The 11,172-nt window shown below is 37.5% G+C and overlaps 1 pseudogene; it reads right to left on the bottom strand.

Moving 5' to 3' along the window:
* Positions 1-353: 353 nt before the first annotated feature.
* Noc3l-ps1 (NOC3-like DNA replication regulator, pseudogene 1) lies at positions 354-2,666 on the bottom strand (annotated as a pseudogene).
* Positions 2,667-11,172: the final 8,506 nt, after the last annotated feature.

Here is an 11,172-nt window from a genome sequence, read left to right as displayed (position 1 = left end):
TATTTAGTTATAAAGAGAATTTAATATCTGTTTAGGTTTTGTGGACTTAACATATACTGGAGTCACCTGAGAAGAGGAAATCTCAACTGAAGAACTGCCTCCATTGGACTAGACGATGCATGTCTGTAGGGCATTTAGAGAATTCATGACTGATGGGCAGTGCCATTTCTAGACAAGTTGGTGTGGACTATATAAAAAAACTGAGCAAGGCATGAAAAGCAAGCCAATAAGCAGTGTCTTCTGTGGTCCTGCTTTAGTTCTCATATCATTGTTCTTAGGAAGTCTTCTGTGTACAAAAAGAAAAAGGCTCTCACATATCTGTATACGCACTTTCAAATATATGACTCATTTTACTACCATGATGATGTTTTCAAACACTTGGTGAAATCCAGTAGTATTTCCGTAACAGCTTCATTACAGTATCTTTTGATTAATTGATTTAAATCTTCATTCAAAAATGAGGCTCCTTGTAAAAATTTATCCTTCTTTTTGAAGTTTGAAGATTCAACAGGTGGGTTGCCATGCTGTAAGTCTCAAAAAGTTCAACTGCAGATCTTCAGCTCAGCTCAGGCTGAGGACCTCAGAGCCTTCGGATGGTGCCCCAGTACACAGATTTGCTCCAAATCTTTGCACAATGGGATGGTAATGTCTACGAAGTTCGTGTAGCTTCCACAGTGCAGTGTTCTTTGCATTACAGTACTCTGGTTCCTCCAGCTCAGGTAGAGACACTCTGCTGCCCTGAGACTAAGAGATCTGGGTGAAGTATGCATCACCATCCTGGTGGTTGCTGAAAGGCCAATGCTTGAATTTGGAAGAACTGCAGAGCAAGCATACAAAGGTGTTTGATGAAGGCAAGAGCACATTGATGAGAAACCTGCTTTCTGCACTTGCTTATCATGACATCAAGGCAGTGGAGCACAATCTCAGTACCTTCGTCGGTAGCACCTGCATGTACTGTGAACAGTGTCTTGTAGAGATGGTGTATAGAACATCAAGTCAATATTTAAAACATCACCTTGTCCAGAAAGAATATGAAAAGCAGTTTGAACACAGTGAAGACTTTCTTGATTCAATGAGGGTGTGGAAAACCACTAATAAATCATCAAAAAACTCTACATTTATAAGATGTGCAAACTTGGCGAGAACTTCTAGAACCACATGAGCTCTGAGCCTTCTTCAATATTCTGAAGTAGGTCACAAACACAATATTCAGAGTCTCTGTGTGCAGTTTCAGCTTTCTCTCAGTGCTATCCAAAGCTTCAGCCTCCCAAAGTTTCCGTTCGAGTTTCTCTTCGGCTTTCTTCCACTTTCTTTGCATTCTTGATAGAGTTTTTCTCTTTTCCTCGAAAGTCATGAATTTTTTTGGTTTGTTAATGTCTTCTGTATTTCTTTTTCACTTCCACTTCCTTGATTTGCAGGTATGAAAATGTTTTTAACATCTCTGACCTAACTTCGTAATTTCTGCCCTTTACAAAACTGGAGATCACTTTAGTTACACTAAGAGAAGCTTGCCCTAATTTATCTTATTTAAAGAGTTTCTTTACTGCTTTGCAACACATTTCAGGTACTGAATTTGGTCCATCATTCATCAGAGGGACAATCAGTACAATGATGTTGTTGTGAAAGTTAAAATGGGGCAGGGGCTCCAACAGCTCACACAGGCTCCTAATTGCCACCTCAGCCGGCCCTTTGTAGGCCTTTGAGAACACCATGTTGCTTTTCTTCAGCTTTTCTTGCTTCCAGCCTTTAATTAATTGCTCCAGATTTTCCAAATAAAATTTGTATTGGCTAACCAGGCCTTCTTCAGATTCTCTTAACTTCTGGGTTTCTTTAAGGATCTTGGTAGATTTTTCTGCTTCGGTTAGGGGCAGGATTTTATACAAGGGAGTGATGTACTTAAACAGCTCAATCAGTGAGATGATAACCAGCTCCTGGTCAGTGACAGCCACATCGGGGACCTGCTCCATCGGCCTGGCATGCAGCTCTTTCAGTTTTTTTTAATGACTTTCTGGATGTGACAGAATAGCAGATGCCAAGGTTGCAATCTGAATTTTCTTGTTCTGCAGTTTCTTCTTTCTCTCGATCACATGCTCTTCTACGGTCAGCTCTTGCCTGGGGTCGTCCATGACCTCAACTTCCAGCTCTTCTTCATCCTCTTTTTCTTGCTGGATGCCCATGACTGGCTTCTCCCGAGTCAGTCCACTCTTATCCTTGATAGGAAGCAGGGGCATCAACTCCTTCTCTGTTGCAGTTTGCAGAGTTCTTGGCACTTTTCATATTTCTCTATCACACTCTGATGCTTTAGTTTCTTGATGTGAACTGGTTCACTAGAAGAAAGATCTCTTCTGAGAAAAGATTCTTTTTACTCTAAATCTTTCATTAACTGTAAGTCATCCTCATCCATCATAACTAAAGGAACGGCTTCTTCCTCTTCCCTCTCGATCCTTTTAACTGGTTGTTTGTTCTCTGGTCCTCCAATGGAATGGGTTTTTTAGACACAGAATCTTTTACAACTTGTCTTAATTTCCTCTGCTCTTTTTGATACTTCTTGATAGTACTTTGTTGTTTAAAATGCCTGTTTTTTAGTTTGTTTTTAAGTTTTACTTTACTAGTTTTTATAACTTGCAAAAGCTTGAGACCTGCTTTTTATTTCTTCTTGCCTTCATCCTTAGGCCTGAAAGGAGTGCCACAGACAAGATCACCCAGAGTGAGGGACACATAGGAATGCGGTAGAAAAGACACATGTGCCTAAAGCTCCACCTTTCTCAAGCCGGAAGCCACTTTCAACATGTGTTCTTATGGTGGCAGGCAGGTCTATGGATGCCCTCCACTACCCTTGCCATGTGGCATTAATGACCTAATTTTTTAATTAAAATTCTTACTTTTTTAGTCAATGTTGGCTGCTTACACATTTCTAGATAACAGTTAGTATATTGAGATTTTCTAATGTTTTCTTTTTCTTTCCATGTATTGTGCCTTTAGAAACTTAATTTATATGCACACTTTCATTTTTAGCAACACTTTCGTTAATTCTTCAAAAATTTCCTACAATGTTTTAAATATATTCAACCTCCTCCACTTAACTCCTCCCATTACTTCCTCTTCATTCTCCCATGCCATCTAACCAAAATTTAAGAAATCTTTTTTTTGTTGTTTTTTTTTCTTGCTTTCCTTATTGAGTTTAGTTTGTGTTGCCCGGGTAGTCTTGGGAGTGAGATCTTCCTTGGTGTGTGATTGACTACTGGGAGTCACATCATTAAAAACAAAAACAAACACACAAGCAAAAACCTGACTTTCTCTCTCTCAGCAGGAATTAAATACCAATATCTCCTTAGTTAGTGTTGGGATTTCAGGATCACCATTCCTGAGTCTGTATCAGGATTTTGTCTAGCTGTAGCTTATGAAGCTTTTGTGCATGCTGGCAAATTTGTGTGGTCATCTATCCTGTTATGTCTAGAAAATACTGTTCATTATATTGTTGACTGCCTCTACTTCTAATAATCTTTCTGCCTCCTGTTCCATTAAAATCCTGAAGCCTTGTAGAGAAGGGTGTGATATGAATGTTAAGTTTGGAGTGAGCATGCCACAAGATTTTATTTTTTGCATGTTGAACAGTTGGGGTTTTCTGTGTTAATTGTCTTCAACTGAAAGGAGAGCTTCTCTGTTAAGAGCTGAAAGATGTTCTACACTATGAGTATAATAGTAAATCATTAGGATTTATTTTAATACTGTATCAATTTGGCAGAATAATAATATTTGGGTTCTTCCCTAAGGCATATTATCTACCAAGTCACAGATCCTGGGCCCTTTTAACAGTGCCAGTTATGTATTCCATCTCATGGATTTGACCTTAGATCCAATTGTAAAGTAGTTGATTATTACCATAATATTCATATCACTACTGCACCAGTAGGTACATCATGTCAAACCTGTGTGGTGGCTTGCAGATTAAAGATTACATTTCTCCAGTAGGAATGTGTATAACACTTCTCAGCACCATGAACACTAGGCAGTAAGAGTAAAGTTTCTAAATGAGTACCAGCTTGATTTCTCTATGTTTGAAGACTCAACTGTGTGTTGTCTTCAGCTAACCGTGTGTACTGGTGATAGTATATAATGTTTGGGAGTTCATGTAACCTCCATTGGCTAACAACACAAAAAGAGATAGCTTATTCCTGGTACTAGGGTTCTTTTATTAGTTATTTTGTTATTTATATTTCAAATGTTATTCCCCCTCTTAGTTCCCTCCCCAAAACCACCCCCACTCCACCCCCTTCCTCTGCTTCCAGGAGGGCTCCCCCACCCCCACCCACTCCTGCCCCACTGCCCTATCATTCCCCTATGGTGGGGCATCAGCCTTCACAGGACCCAGGACTTCCCCTCCCATTGATGCCAGACTGGGCTTTTTATTTGCTAGCATTTGTATGTCTAATTAGAGTATTGTCCCTGATTATAGGTAAATTCTATGAAATCTTTTTCATATATGTGTATATATGTATTTTATGAAGCTTCTATAGTAGTAGATATCCATATGGATTTTTCAAAATGCCTTCAGTGTTAGTTATCCTCACTGATGTTCCCTCCTTTACACTGTCTTCCCATCCCCTTATAGAGATTTAAATCTCATGTTTTATTATTTTCCTTTAACTCTTAATATTGCTGTGCTACCAGAGTCCAATTCAGAAAGTTCTTTCCTGTGACAAAAGGTTCAAGGTTTCTCTCTACTTTTTCCTCTATCAGATTCAGGGTATCAGGTCTTATTTCCAGGTCCTTGACCTAGTCGATGTAGACTTGTGTAGGGTGTGAGATGAGAATATAGTTTCATTCTTTTTTATATACTTATCCAGTTTGAACAGCATTATTCATTGGAGATACTGTTTTTTCTTCGTTGTGCCTTTTTTGCTTCTTTGTTAAAAATCAGGAAGCTGTATGTGAACTTACATCTAGAACCTCCATTTATTTTACTGGTAAATGAATCTGTTTAAATGCAGTTCCATTCTGTTTTTATGACTATGGCTATAACTCTTTTGACAAATGTCATGTCTTCTCTTAGCTCCCAGGTTATTGAAATATACCCAACCATGCTAGAATAAAGAAAAAGCTGAGGCCCTGGTTCCAGCCAGAGGTAGAGCTTATCTGCAGGAAATATTTATAACTATCTTACAGGAAAGACTAGAGCTGAGACAATCATGATGGTCAGGGCCATGTACTGACTAGAATTGCTTATTCAAGCATATCTTTAGTCTATATTTAAAGCTAAACTTAAATCTGGGGATAGAGATTGGCAGTAGAGTGCTTGCAAAGCACATGAAGGTCTCAGTTCACTTCCTAGCACCAAAAAGAAAATTCAATTATGCTAATACCCAGAAAATAGACACAGGAGATAGTCATTGGGCCTTTTTCACCCTTCTTCCTATGGCTATGTTGAATAAATCTCATTTTTATTATTCACTATTTAGGTGTGAACCTAAGTTGTTAGAGCTGTCATGCTCTGATGTTCTAATTCTAGCAACAAAGTTGGTATTATACAGGACTATCCTCTGGGACAAACTGCTATCATCCTCACAAATTCAGGTGAACCTGGTCACAAAAGCTCACAACAGCTGGATTTATTGTTGTTTGGTGTTTCCTCTTAAGAGGAAATGTAAGGAAGCTCATGGGATCTTCATCTATCTTTCTCAATCACTTTCTCCAACTCCTTGTATGAAAGACGACTTTAAGTGTATCTGTGTTCTTCAGGTCTCTGAAGTGCTAGAGTACAAAGTCTAAAAGGACTAGATGAGGAAACTCTATCTAAATAACCATGGAGGAGTCATCATTCCTCCTGGGTGCAAATTTAATGTGGCTGCTTTAAGGTCACCCATACTCTTTATTACAATTTCTTACACATTGCTCTATAAGAAAGTCTAATAAACACATTGGTTCTCCAGACACACTTTGGTGGTATTGCACCCTGGTTTATCATTGAGTGTCTTAGAGAAGGTGTAGACATTTTTTGATATTTTATTAAGTTCCCCAAAGGGAATGGATTTGAGCAGATGGAGTACAAGGATCATGGTAAACTACCATCATGTAAAACCTGGGGAGTCACTGGGACTTCCACCGGCAGCCATGATGGTGGTGGTGCTCATGTAGGAAGCCACTATATTTTCTACAACAAGGCTTCCTTTGTGACCAAAGACCACTCTTCTGTCACAACTGGGCATGTAGTTTCATTGAGGCTTCTAAGTCTGGCAAGTGTTTTGGTTTGACCAAGAGCTAGGAAGCTTTAAGACCCAAACTAAGATTTTGAATCCTGATGTGAAAAACAAAAAAGGTTGGTCAGAATTACTCCATTGATGCCATTGATAACAACTGATAATCTTGAGAAGCTTATAAACTGAGCCATCAAATATTCATATAGGAATATTTACGCAAATAAAAATATTTTTCTTGATGTCCTCATGCTTTGCAATGGGCACCATCATCTCAAACACTGAGATAATGGGCCGTGAAATTCAGCATCATAACACGCAGCATGTCACTTAAAAGATGAGTCTACTTTTCCCCTGTCCACAATTTTTTCTCTCAGCAACATTTGTGAACCAGATTTCATCCGTTTTCTCATTTGTTACCTATTTTTGCATGGTTAACCTCAAACCAAAAGCCTTTGGTGATTCAGAGGAAAGCAGCTAGTCAACTACATGAAGGTCTGCAGGGAAATGTCTGTTCCAGTTTCTTTTCTGTTGCTATGATAAGACATTTTGACCAAAAACCAGACTGTGGAGTAAAGGGTTTATTTTATTCACACTTCCAGTTCATAGTCCACTGTGGAGGGAAGTCAAAGGAGGAATCTGACGTAGTAAAGGGAGGGATATGCTTGCTGGTTTTCTCTGGGTCATTCTGCACAGATGTATCCCTTAGACCAACTACTGACTGCAGTTACCAGATTAGCACTCATTTTTAGATGATTCTAGATTGTGTCAAGTTGACAGTTAATGCAAACTATGACTGTTCTTCACTGTCTGCTCTCTGTTGGGAAAGTGAAAAAAAACTCTTTAATCTTAGAAAACTAACAGGCTAGCATGAGAATGATAAAAATCTTCAGGACCAAAGTATGTGAAATGTAGGCAAAACTATCTTCAGATTAATCAGGTGCTCAGCAGAGACTTGGATAGCCTGCCAGCCAGTGAATGAGAAGAAGATTACACAGTAAATTTAGAGGAGTTGAAAGATTTGGTTAGCACAATGTACTCTCTCTATAGAGGCTGCCCTTAGGGCTGTGAGCTAATTTCTCTAAGGAATGTAGGATTCTTCTGATGAACAGAAGAAGAGAAAGGAGTCACTCACTTTAATCTTAAAAAAATTGTGGGATTTTTTTCTGGTTCTGCTAAACTTGCCAGCCCCATTTCCATATCTGGTCATCAGAGCTGTTTGTCAGGATTAACATTTTATTTCATTGTTCCTGTCCAAAACTGACCAACAGTGTCTTCACTCATCTTTTTCATCCTGATTTTAAGATCTCATGATTGTGGTCTTTTTAGAATCATTTGAGTCTTCACATTGGCTTTTTGTACCTTATTACAATTTAATAATTTTGTCCTTATTCTCCAAACATGGAATGCCTCCCAACTTCCAGAAATTAGAATTTTTTTTGAGATAGGGTGTGTGTAGCTTTGGCTGTTCTGTAACTTGCTCTGTGTACTAGATTGTTCTCAAACTTAGAGATTTGCCTCCCTGTGCCTCCCAGGTATTGAGATTAAAGGTACATGCCACTGTCATCCAGCTTGAAATTAGATTTTTCTATTCATATTTCTGGAGATAATTTAGGTACTCTACCAACAGAAAACATTTAAGTCTAAGGGAATGTCTCTCTTAAGCTTTATCTGGCTGTTAGTGAACATCTGGAACATTCTATACTGCATAAGAAAACATGTGTAGACCTGATTCCAGACCCTGGAAGTGTTTATAAGAGTCTCTTATGTCTAATGGTCATAGTCTTGGATCATTTTGGAAGTGTGCTTTGGAGCCCTTTCATTCAGAATTTCCCATGTAGTTGCCTACTGCACACATTTGAGTGTACAGTGAAGTAAAAGGTGCCTTTGATAAATCTGTGGAATAGATTATGGATGACCAAATGTAAGAGACAACCAACTCTTCTCTATGGAAAGTATCCATGAGCCTTTTATGACAGAATTTAATTTTCTTAGGACAATAGATGAGTGTGTGGTTGGATATGTGGACTTCTTTGAGGATTAGGCATTAGTTTAAATGATTCAGTATCTTATGACATGATGATCCAATTATTGATACACAAAATTCAGCTATTGCCAGTGAAGTAGGCCATATCCCATGGTAAGATTTTTGATGTTTTAAAACCCCAATATGCAAGGTTGTTGAGTACAAAGTTCATGACTATGAGTCAGAAAACTCAAGGAAGACTTAGACCCAAAAGAACACTCTGACCAGAGAAGCTCTTAAACTCATCTCAGATTGTATAAATACCCTAGTTCTCAGATAAGGACAGATAAAATACCTCTGAATATTGTAATTATCTATTCATCTCACCAGTTCTTAAAGTGTGACAAAAGAATTCTCTCTGGCCTATATAATAAAAGCATCACTAATGGTAGGGTAGGAGCACAGTGAGAAACCAACTGCCTGCTACTCATGTAACAGAGAAAATCTTTGATATCATCCAGATTTCCAGCAGGCCTGCCCACCTCTAAATTGTACCAGATTTCATGACAGCAATCACAGGAATATATGTAGCTTGCAAACAAAAGATTCCTGTTTGAAAAAAATCCATCCTTTAAGAGAACCAGTTCTACCAGGAACCAAAGTTAAATCAGGAACAGATAAACCATTTAACAACCCCATATCTCCAAAAGAAAGCAGTTATTAAAGGTCTCCCAATCAAAAAGAGCCCAAGACCAGATGGGTTTAGTGCAGAATTCTATCAGACCTTCATAGAAGACCTCAAACCAATATTATCCAAACTATTCTACAAAATAGAAACAGACAGAGCACTACCAAATTCCTTCTATGAAGCCACGATTACTCTTATACCTAAATCACACAAAGACCCAACAAAGAAAGAGAACCTCAGACCAATTTCCCTTATGAATATCGAAGCAAAAATACTCAATAAAATTCTTGCAAACCGAATCCAAGAACACATCAAAATGATCATACATCACGATCAGGTAGGATTCATCCCAGGAATGCAGGGGTGGTTCAATATACAGATAGATATCCATCAACGTAATCCACTATATAAACAAACTCAAAGATAAAAACATTCTAGCCTGGCTCTCTGTAGTCAAATAGTACACCATTCAGAAGGTTTGAATCTGTTCAAATAGTCCCAAACAAGTAAAAATGACTTGCTGTTTATTACCTAGGAAAGTCATAATGAGTGAAATGTGCTTGCTCAATCATTACACTCTTAAAAAAAAACAATTCACAGCATTTTTTCATATACATATCATTGGCTATGGGAAGATTTTAAAATTAACTATAATTCACTGAGTGTGATCTCCAGAGATAATTTTGCATTAATTACACTTAATCTGCAAATTCCATTGTGTGATAGAAAAGTTTTATTGTTAAATGCTTGGAAGATGTGGTGTCTCCTGTATCTTTCTGGAAATTAATGATGGTATAATAAGGGTGTTTACAAATTATGTTCCATTATGTTGAAGAAACTTGTTATGTTCTAATGCTTTCAAGGCTTTTTAAATCCAGCAAATTTATGTACATGACCTATTGATGCCCCTTAAAACCTATGTTATTTATCATGGTCTTTGGGAAAGGCTGGGAACTGAACAACTCAAAGACAGAGCCTGAGACTTCAAACTTAATGTCTGCAAGCCGCTGCATACTAATCTTTCTTGACTGGATCCAAGACATACCGAGAAAGAAGCACTGGCTAATCACACAGACTGCTTGATGCACCAACAGCTCTCCTATATCATTAGGAGCCACTGAATATGCAGTACATGTTGGGTCCTCACATAGAGAGTATTTCATCACAACTACCAAATACCTGCCTTCTTTTGGCTTCAACTCTTGAGCATTATCTTTCAAAATGTTTGAAATTAGAAAGAGAAGTGATTCCTTATTTTTGGTATTTGAACCCCATCATCTACAAAATGGGATCTACGTGGAATATTTCTGTGTGGCAGAGTAAAAAAAATCTGTGGTAAGAGGTATTGTAAAATCCTTAGATGATGCTATGGGACATCATCTCAATGCTGAGTGCAATTGTTACCCTTAGGGATAACAACTGTTACTTGCACTGTGAAGGAGCTGAAGCTTATTGAATGTAAAATAGTGATGCTATTTTGAACGATGTCTACACAAGATGTGTAACATATGAATTCATCTTGGAATTACAGCGATAAAGATGGAAGAAATGAAGAAATTTGATTAGTGGGTTGAAAGACTTCATGTTTAATGTGAAGATGCACACATGTTTATTTAATGAGAACTCAGAATAGCTCTACATTTTCAATATTCAGTATTCAGGAAAATAAATGGATGCTGGTGACTTGGTTTAATTCCTTCCTGATTCTAACCTAAAGAATAATGTGATATGATTAGGGAAGATTTACTTTACTTTCGTTTGTTAAACTTCTAAAAGTTGGTACCTGCATTTATTTCACTGCACTATAAGAATTGTAATCAGATACACAAAATTCTAAATCTACCAAAATGCTTACCTATAAAAGCTCAGGGAAGCATAAGTTTTATATTCTCCCTAATTCCAAACTGGATGTGTAGTGATTAATGATGAGAAAGGATATAGCATGTTTTAATTAAGTATAAGGGGAAATAAGGTAGAATGAATAAGACCAGATAAGAAATTATGTTAATAAAGTCAATTTCTACGCAATTCACTACATTTTTTTAAATTAAAGACAATCTCATGTAAATTGAAAAGGTACATAGAACAATGAAGAGTTCAGATGTCCAAGGCAATATTTTAAAAGAATACTATGGGGAGGTTTTTGCTTTATTGGACCAAAGAACCAGGAAGAAATTATGCAGCAATTCATGAGCTTCTTCTAGGTTTTCTTGCTAATTTATTATTTTTTAATATACACATAACCTCTATCTTAATATCATTCTTAGCATCATATACACATGATTTTAAAGCATTACATGTTTTTTGCATACACATCTACTCAG

This window comes from Rattus norvegicus, chromosome 17, assembly GCF_036323735.1.
Source record: "Rattus norvegicus strain BN/NHsdMcwi chromosome 17, GRCr8, whole genome shotgun sequence".
Lineage (NCBI taxonomy): Eukaryota > Metazoa > Chordata > Mammalia > Rodentia > Muridae > Rattus > Rattus norvegicus.
This window is presented reverse-complemented; position numbering and strand designations above follow the sequence as displayed.